At 33.3% G+C, this 10,331-nt stretch overlaps 1 long non-coding RNA gene across 1 annotated transcript in view; it reads left to right on the forward strand.

Annotated features, from left to right (window-relative positions):
* The first annotated feature begins 457 nt into the window (after window positions 1-457).
* LOC108543115 (uncharacterized) overlaps window positions 458-10,331 on the forward strand; it is a 34,374-nt gene continuing 24,500 nt past the window's right edge. Inside the window, exons 1-2 of the long non-coding RNA XR_001889471.1 lie at window positions 458-733; window positions 2,965-3,035. This is a non-coding gene — a long non-coding RNA (uncharacterized LOC108543115). The remainder of the gene's footprint in view (window positions 734-2,964; window positions 3,036-10,331) is intronic.

The following is a 10,331-nucleotide window of genomic DNA, read 5'->3' on the forward strand; positions in this document are numbered from 1 at the left end:
TAATTATATATGCAAATAAAGTGGGCTCTTTTGCTTTTCCCTTATCTATAATTTATTTTGTTAGTTGTATAATGTGGCAACTACTTTTACAATTAGTTGCATAGTGTTGCAACTAATAAAGTATTTTATTCCTTGCACTTCTGAAACAAATCTAAGTAAGTTACAGTGGTGTGGACTTCTACCATGTTGTTTCCAGGCTACAATTCAGAATTGTGCAAATTTGAGCAACCTATGGAAACACATCATGTGCAGGCTTGTGTCTGCCTCCAGCAGGACTCTCCTAAGTACTGAGCTGCAAAGAAATATATACTATATTGTATCTTTTGTATTTTTTTAAAAGAATACTGAACCATTTAAATAATTTTGTGATTAAAAGGTCTAACAAAAGATTAGTTTCCTGGCTGATTTTGTCTCTTTAAAATAGGCAAAGTAGAAAAGAAAGGTAGAGGGTATAAAATGCAGCAATGTCTTCCCAGGAAAGAGAGCAAGAAGTGTTTCTCACTTAGGCTAAGGATATGCAGATGGATAACTGCTAACTGGAGCTCAGAGTACACACTCGGAATAGAAGACGTTGGAAAGCTGGGAAAAACGGATGGCATCATCCTAGAAAGGGGTGGAAGTGGAACACAACAGCCACCAGGAAGCCAAACACCTGGATAAAGTATTACAAGTAGAGACCTCAGTCACCCTGACACTTCTACAACCAGGAAATAACTTTAAAAAATGGGAAGTTGTGAGTATTGTCTGATTTTTACTTGCCTTCTGAAAATGTAAGATTTTATTTATTATTCTGTGTTATTATTAAACAACATTATATGAAATAAATCTCAAGAATTTCTGCAAGCAGGAGTGTTGGCTGTCTAGTACAATTTGGTTTACTGAACTTTATTGTCAATGTGTCAAGTAAAGTTTAATTCTTTCATTTAAAAAAAGATAGACAAGATGATGAGTAAGGAGCTGTTTTCACTTTGACTTGAGCTACCTCACAATATTAGAACGACACTTTACATAAGCGTCTAAATATTATATCCTATTTTTCTACTGGGAACATCACCTGATAACATTTTTATCAGTTAAATCTCCTGATCAGTGTGTCTCTTTGGTCAGTTTGACAGTGAATTTTGTCTTACCTGTGAAGTTAAACCCATGATAAGCACCGCCAGCTCCTCTGTCATCTTATACTGTTTTCCTCTTTGTATATTCAGCTCTATGTAAGTTTTCTCAGGCAGTTTGATCCTTACTCTCAGTTAATCTCCAACTCACTAGTAATAAAACCTTATCATGAGACATTCAATCACTCACCTACTCTTTCATGCATTACAAAAATATCCATTTACCATATACTATGTCTTAGGCATTGCACAAAGTAGTTTGTTTTAAACCACTAAATTCAAGATCTGCAAAATGCTAAGATGATATTTTTCTTTAGTGGTATTATTGTGCAGCCCAAGCATTTCAGTGATTTCCTAGTCTTGACTAAATTCACCTGCATACAACTTATACTCCATATTTACACCAAAAATCCCGGTCTGTTAGGAGTGCATATCCACTGAAACTAAAACAATATGGGAATCTATTCAGCTTTACACAACAGGGACAACAGAGTGTCATAAGGAAACCAGACCCCAGATCAATCCTGTTAAGCCTTCTCTGTGAACGTCTGTATTATCTATTATTTAAAATGAAAATGCTCACTAACTGCCTACTGTGCTCAGGCAAGCCTCATATAGCAGAGAAGTGGACCTAGTAGAATATAATAATGGATGGTGGCAAATTGGAAAGTGCACACCCACTTTAAAGGGAACAGCAAGCTACCTAACCACAAATTGTTGTCTTGCAGGATTATGGAGCCAGCGTGGTCAGATTTGTTTTTTGAAACCCAAAATTTAACTTCTAATGTCTCAATTTTTAAGGTGCAGGTATAATTCAATACATCTACAAATCAAATAAAGTATATATACTTATAATAATTATATTTTTTACATAAAAGAACTTTCATTTCAATAGCTGACTCAACTAAATTAAAATTGATCGACAAGCCTATTATCTTTACTATCAAATAACACAAAATAGAAAACTTATGTCAAAATATTTTAAGCTAATTTGAATAAGTAAGAACATTTTAAAACACAATAAGATAAGTTAGTGACTAATTTCCTGGCTTACATAAAATGAACACAGAACTTCTATATGTCAGAAAATCATAAAGAATTAAAAGGTAAACTTCAAAGCAGAAATAATATTTCCCAGTAATATCTGACTCTCACACACCATCAATGAGACTATTGATTGCCTCCACCTTTCTAAGAAACAATTTGACAATATATATGAAGAAGGATAAAAATAATATAAGCTTTGACCTAGTGAACCAATTTCTAAAAATTTATACTAAGGAGATTGTTTGAAATAGTTTCATGTATGATTAAAATTTTATTTACATGAGTGATTATTCTAGAATATTGATCACGTCACATAAACTATTTCTCATGTTATTTATTACATCAAATATTGGAAATAGGCTAATGTCCAGCATTAAAAAGGATAAATAATCATTACCAATTCAATAGAAATTATTTTATACTCTTCACAACATGATGGTTTTAAATAATTTTAAGATATAAGGCAAATACTGATATTTGACTTAGCTTTTTAAAATATCATATAAAATCACCTATATTCTACCACTGGTTTTTAATGACTGCTTGCAGATTAGAATATACCTTTTGGAAATGTTCCTGAATGCCTCTGACAATAGCACATGAATACGTATATCTTACCATTTTCTTTTTCCCTCCCTTCTCACCTTCATCCTCTTCTCTCTTTCTCATTATGCACTAAGCAATGTATCATAGATATATTCATGGTTCATTACATTTTTTAGTGTAATTTTAGATGAGTATGCAACATTCCTTTGTATAACAAGTACAAACATAAGCATCTAATCCCTTATTTATTGTTTTTTAGGTCATCTGCAGTTTTTTGTTGTTATTGATGATGATCTTCCTGTCATAGACAATGCTGTAATGAACAGACTAGTAAGTATAACTGTATAAACTCCAGCAACTTTTTTCTGTAATATTTCCTAGTTGAGAGTTTACTGGGCAAAAAGCAGACACATATAAAATTCTAATCGATATTCTTAGATTTTCTGTAAAGTTAGTACCAAGTTAAATTTCTACAAGTACTGTACCACAGTATATGTTTTTCCCAGTACTAAATATGAGCAAAGTTTTTTGAATTATGCAAACCTGATAGTCAAAAAAATCTCATTATTGTAACTGTGTTATCTTGACTACTAGTGAGGTTAAACACCTTCTGTTTTTTTATTTTGCTTTTTGACAATAACTTTCATCTTAATGAATTATCTTTTGTTTGTTTGTTTGTTTGTTTGTTTGTTTTTCTTAGACAGGGTTTCACTCTGTCTCCCAGGCTGGAGTGCAGCAGTGCCATCATGGCTCACTGCAGCCTCAACCTCCTAGACTCCAGTGATTTTCCCACTTCAGCGTCCCGAGTAGCTGGGAGTACTGGCATGCACCACCATGTCTGGCTAATGTTTGTGCTTTTCTTTTTATAGAGAAGAGGTTTCACCATGTTTCCCAGGCTCATCGTGAACTCCTGGGCTCAAGCTCTCTGCCCACCCTGGCCTCCCAAAGTGCGGGGATTACAGGCATGAGCCATTGTGTCCAAGCTGAATTATCTATTTATATTCTATGCCCATTTTTATTATAATATTTGTTTTTTACATAATTTCACAGAAAGTTTTAGTCAAAATTAGGAAAGATTATTATGAAAGATTATTTCTAAGGAATATCATAATGAGTTTTTTAACATTGAATTTTAAATTTTTTTCATTTAAAATTTTATACGTGTATCATTTCTATGCTATAAAATTATATAACCATTTTACTTAAAAGGCAATAAAGGATATGATGATCAGCATGTAAGTCATAAAACAATATAAAGGTTTCATATGATAGAAACCCATTTTTATTCATATAAACCTCCTGTAATTCAAGGCTCATTTATTTTTTTTTACCAGTTATTTGACTCCAGCATCACTCATACAGCATTTCTGTATGTCTTGATAAGTCCACAGGTTTTCCACATTTTTTGAGCTAAATCGTGATGAAGCAGATGATAATCTGAGGCTTGCCTGCTATATTGTGAAAATCCGTCTGTGCTTGTAATAAAGGCTTCATCTCCACAACACCTAAAGTATGTGTCAAGGGTGGATAAATGAAACTCTTTTTTAAAATGGAAAATACCATATTACACGAATTATTTGTATGAATTACTCATTTCTTTATTTTAATATAAATTATACATTAAGGCTTCTAGAAAAAGACTTTTGTTTGTTTTCAAAAGTAAAGAAAAGCAATACACTTTTGAAATTAATAGACAATAGAAAAAAACATATCTCAAATAGAATTGGGCTAGTGTAGTGCTGATTATCTCTCTCTGTTGTATGGTTTACATTATGTGTGTTTGTTTAGAAACACCATTTTACTAATCTTTGGGATATTGTAGCCAAGGTAGTCTGCAGAATTTTGGTGTTCAATTTATCTTATCTTTAATATGGATTTGTGGGCTCTTAGGGCCGTCAGCTATACTATGAAAAGGTCCTCTTTTGTTGCTCCTTTGTCATTTGCTTCTTGTTTCCAATCCATCAGCACATTTTTTATTAAGTTCTTATTTTGTTAAAGGCAAGACTCTAAGCAAAAGGCAACGAATTATAGGAATTACAACCTGCCCTTTAAAAGCTCATAGTCTGTGCGGGAGTGGAAGGACTATAATATTTAAAGAGAATTAAGATAATTTAATAAGAATTATTTCAACAATAAACATTGAAGATTTTGTTTTCATTTTGTTAGTTGTTTACATGTTTTTACCTGGAATAAAATATAAATGTTTTAGTGCCCATAGATAAGAGAGGCAATAGGGCAGTGAATAACAATGTGTGGCTATAATGTGGTTGTAGGTATAGACTGTATATAAAAAAATAAGAAGAAAAAAACAAATTCTGAAAGACTCAGAAATAAATCTATTACTGAAACTATTTGGTGAAGACTAAGCTATTGAAATGTCAATAATTGATTTAACATACATTATTTAGCATTGGTCTCTTTAATTGCAGGTAGCCAAAAACTCAATTGGGAAATTGTTGTTCCCAAAAACTAAATGGGAAATTATTGTTTGTGTGATTGAACACGGAGATCTTTCGTGACTCAGCGATGGCTGGATTCAGAGGACCAAAGATTGATAAAAGCAGTGACTTTTCTCCATCTCTTGGTTCTGTCTGCCTCTGTTTTGGCTCTGGTCAGACAAGCATGCCCCATTGTGGTGCAAAAAAAGGCTATGGAAGTTTCAGCCTCTTATCATTCTGGGTTTTAGTATATATAGATGATAGTTTTTTTGTTTTGTTTTGTTTTTTTCTTTTTTTTTGAGTCAGAGTCTCGCTCTGTCGCCCAGGCTGTAATGCAGTGACGTGATCTCGGCTCACTGCAAGCTCCGCCTCCCGGGTTCACGCCATTCTCCTGTCTCAGCCTCCCCAGTAGCTGGGACTACAGGCGCCCGCCACAACGCCCGGCTAATTTTTTGTTTGTTTGTTTTTTAGTAGAGACGGGGTTTCACCGTGTTAACCAGGATGGTCTTGATCTCCTGACCTTGTGATCCGCCCGCCTCGGCCTCCCAAAATGCTGTGATTACAGGCGTGAGCCACCGTGCCCGGCCGATGGTATTTTTAAAGTCAAGTTGAAAAAAGCCCCAATTCAATGCTTCAAATCAAGGAGCATGCCTATCTCTGAGCCAACCTCTGTTGATGGGAAGACAGAATGCACCAAATGGCTAAAGCCTGAGTCAAATATATACCCCTAAAATAGGGAATTTAACCAGCTCCACCAAAACAAGCAAACTGAAAGTGGGGTTTGCCACTCCTGAAAGGAAAATAAAAAACCAAAATGATTTATACATGATCTATAAGGAGTAAGCTTGATGTTATGAAGCAAGAAAATATCAATTAGGTGATTGTGTGGATTCATCTTTAACACTTAGAGTTCACATACTTGTATGTTTTGTATGAACATATGAATAGAATGTTAACAAGGTAGCCAACATATCTAAACGTTGTTTAAAGAAGAGAATTTCAATGTTAGGTGGAGTGTTGGGGAATAAGCACACAGGTAAAATGTTAAAAAAAAATCAGTAGGCAAATTTAACAGTAAATATCAACACTTTTATAACTGCTTCACCATTTTACCCACAGTCACATCTTGAAATTCATCATAATGGAAAATTGGTCAAACAAAATGAATATATATATTTATTGCATATGCTTAATATCAACATGGGAAAACCACTAAATGATGAATAATAAATAATTAATTGAATAACCCATATAGTGAAATACTTTGGAAGCATTGAATATCATAATTAGTTTTTTGTTTGTTTGTTTTGAGACAGAGTCTTGCTCTGTCACTTGGGCTCAAGTGGAGTGGCACCATCTTGGCTCACTGCAACCTCTGCCTCCCAGGTTCAAACGATTCTCCTGCCTCAGTCTCCAGAGTAGCTGGAATTACAGGCATGCACCACCATGCCTGGGTTATTTTTGTATTTTTTTTTTTTAGTAGAAATGGGGTTTCAACATGTTGGCCATGCTGGTCTTGAACTCCTGTCCTCAGGAGATCTGACCACCCAGCACCCAAAGTGCTGGGATTACAGGTGAATATTATAATGAGTTTTTATAAAATAAACTATTGCACAAAAAAGTTTAAAAAAATAGTGTGTGTAATATGATCATATTTACATATATGAATTCTTAGAGAAGGTTTGGAAGGTTGTTTACTAAGATATTTTAAAATTGATTATGTCTATATTGTGGGGCTAGAGGCAATTTTTGTTTTTGCTTAGTTGCGTGTTCTATTTTGTGAAATAAAAAATGTAATTTTAAAATTTATAATAATACAGGGAAAGGAAAATTTCTTGATTTTCCATTTCAAAGTAAAAGACAATTTCAGTGACATTAAAAATAAATGAGTGTTAGCATAGTTTGAGTATTTTAGCTTTATTTCTTTAAAATATATGCAGAATATGGCACATCAGTTAGCAAAAGAAAAAAAAGTGACCTGTGTGTGTAGGCTTATGTATGTATGTGAATACACACATATTTACACATACATTGTACAACTCTCACCTCACTTTTATTTTTTTCTAGATTTTATATTATAGTTAGTTTTAACTAAAAGCCAGCTTCTTTCCCTATTACCAAGCCACTGAATTACATAAAATGTATAAAATGGAGCATTGCTATTGTGCGTCTGGAATATACATGAGTCAAAGAACCATGCAATTCCGAGTAAGAAGAGAATTACAGTTTTAACCTCAAAAGACCCTTGATCACACATCATTCATTTTGAAATGTAACACTTGAAGAAAGCGAAATAAGACTTTGAAAGTTTTATTGGAAGATATTGCCAATATCTTGCAGAATAAAATCTACTATGTTTCCAAATATTTAGCTACTCGGGAGGCTGAGGCAGGAGAATGGCGTAAACCCGGGAGGCGGAGCTTGCAGTGAGCTGAGATCCGGCCACTGCAGTCCAGCCTGGGCGGCAGAGCAAGACTCCGTCTCAGAAAAAAAAATAAAAATAAAAATAAATAAATAAATAAATAAATAAATAAATAAATAAATACAACTATCTAAATCCAAATAACTTTTGATTTAAAAGGAAAATATAACTTAAAGAGGTGCATGAGGGAATCACAGAATGTCAAATCTGGAATGTCTTAGAGATCATCTAGTTTTAATCTTATATTTTATAAATACGACCAGCTGGAAACCATGATGCAAAATGACTCACCTGAAGTCCTGCAGCTCAGTGAGGGAAAATTCAAGACCAGATTGCCTGACTCACAGTCCTTTGCTTTTGTTGTTAAGCTACACTGCTAAAGCAACCACAAATGAGCTCAGTACTCCTTGGATTTTCCTCCCTGTGGGTCTGGAGAAACAATGATTTGGCTTGTGCTGTCAAATAACAGATATAGCCTTTGAGTCAAGTAAACTACTTATCTCACAGTTTATTTACTGTGTAACTTTGGACACATTAGTTAAGCTCTCTGAGCCTCACTTTTCTCATGTTTTAAATGTTTAAATACTATCTTCATAAAAGTATTGTGAAACCTTTATATTTTGGAGATTACATATATGAAGAACCTAGTATATACCAGGTTTTAAGTAGATTGGCCTATTTCCAGTGTTCCCAGACTATCTTGCACAGGACTAAAACTGATCAACCTGTCAACTTCTTAAGAATACTGATAAGGTAATTACCTTCAGTATTCTTTTTCAGATGGCCCTTAAATTTTGCCTAGGATACAAGATACTGATTCTTAATTCTCCATTTACTGTATTTAGTCATCTCTTTTATTTAAGAAAATCTGACTTTTTATTACAATGGAAAGGGAGATTTCACATTGGTCAATTTGGAAATGAGATAACATAGACATTCTGTCAACCACATTTTGTCTAAATTTCCAGAGTGTGGATTTCATCTTTTTTATTCTAGAAGATAATGTATGTGAGCATTCCTTTTATTAGGCTTCATAATCTCTCTCTTTTTTTTTTTTTTTTTTTTTTTTGAGACAGAAACTTGTTCTGTCACCCAGTCTAGAGTGTGGTGGTGCAATCTCGGCTCTCCACGACCTCTGCCTCCCCGGTTCAAGTGATTCTATTGCCTCAAACTCCAAAGTAACTGAGACTACAGGCACTCATCACCATGCCTGGCTAATTTTGTATTTTAGTAGGGATAAGGTTTCATCATGTGGGTCAGACTAGTCTCGAACTCCTGACCTCAAGTAATCTGCCCACCTCAGCCTTCCAAAGTGCTGGGATTACAGGTGTGAGCCACCATGCCTGCCCAGGTTTCCTAATCATTTAAATAAGCTTAATTTCTATTTGCTTCAAGATGGGTTACCTACAATGTATGTTTCACTGTCTTTATTTAAAATACACATCTTTATTAAAACTACACATAGTTAAAACTACACTTATAGAGGTGATTAATCGTTATTAATTAATATCTGGGGAGACTTATTGATACTATTTCTTTACATTAAGCTATTTTAAGATCTCATTTTGAGCAGTAAAAGTTTAATATATAACTGAGGTAGTATCTCTCAGGCTCTAACCACCACTTCAGGGATGTATATCCCATTAGAATCAAGGAAATGGAATACAACCTCAGAGAGACCTTAAAAGTTTCATGCTGAAAGCAAAAGGCATTTTCAACAGTCCAAGAAATCATAATGAGGTTCCATCATCAGGGTTTGCAAAACCACCAGAATAACCCCTTAGCACCAAGAGTACCCTTTTGGCATAGAAAGGAAAGTACTTAATGGGATGAAAAAAGCTGTGGGTTCCATTGTGAATAGATCATTCTAGGAAGTGCTTAGATGGGAAATACTGAGTAGAAGTTACCAGGAAACAGATTTCAGCCTGTAAAATGAAGAACACTTAAATATTCAGAACTTTCTAAAGCTGCCAAGGAAATGGTGAATTTTTTGGCACACATCTCTTCATGAAAAGATTGGTATATTTAAACGTGCTCCATCATTTCCCTAAAATATGAAAATTATCTTATTCAATTTATTTTAAGGAAAATAACGAAATACAGTATTAAAAGTGATTCTTAGATTACAATAACTTTGAAATCTTCTTTACTATGATATTAAAAGTAATTTGCAATGTTAAAATATAATACTGTTTAACATCTATTTTAGAAAATCAGCTATTGGTTTAGTACTTGAAAATAGCTTTAAGTTTGACTGTGCAATGATCTTTAAAACCATGATTTTTATAGACATTAGCCTGATATTGTGTTAAAATTAAAATAACCATTATATTTTAAAATTAAATCAAAGCAATTATAATATTTTAACTAATTTCTTAGGTTTGTTAATTTCTCAGTTTTAGCTAATTAGATTAGCTTTAACTAATTTCTTAAATTAGTGGCAAACCCAATAAATCCAATGCAAGTCTTTATGTTTATCTTTTTGTGTTGAGCACATATATGCATGCACTTGTATTTTGCAGTTGGATATTGAATAAATATAAGAAATTCTCCATAGATCTGACTGGATTTAGAGAAGGAAAATGTAGTAAAACAGAATTGTGATGCATACTTATTTAATTAACTGTATTATTTCCAGAAAAATTCTGTCAATTAAAATAATGATTTAAAAATAGTAAAATATTAAAAACAATAATAATTAAATGATACTTATTTGTTAAAATCTTTGCATGTATTACTTATAAAACATATTTCTTATTTCTTATT

Source organism: Rhinopithecus bieti, unplaced genomic scaffold, assembly GCF_001698545.2.
Source record: "Rhinopithecus bieti isolate Rb0 unplaced genomic scaffold, ASM169854v2 scaffold_23411, whole genome shotgun sequence".
In the NCBI taxonomy this organism is placed as follows: Eukaryota; Metazoa; Chordata; class Mammalia; order Primates; family Cercopithecidae; genus Rhinopithecus; species Rhinopithecus bieti.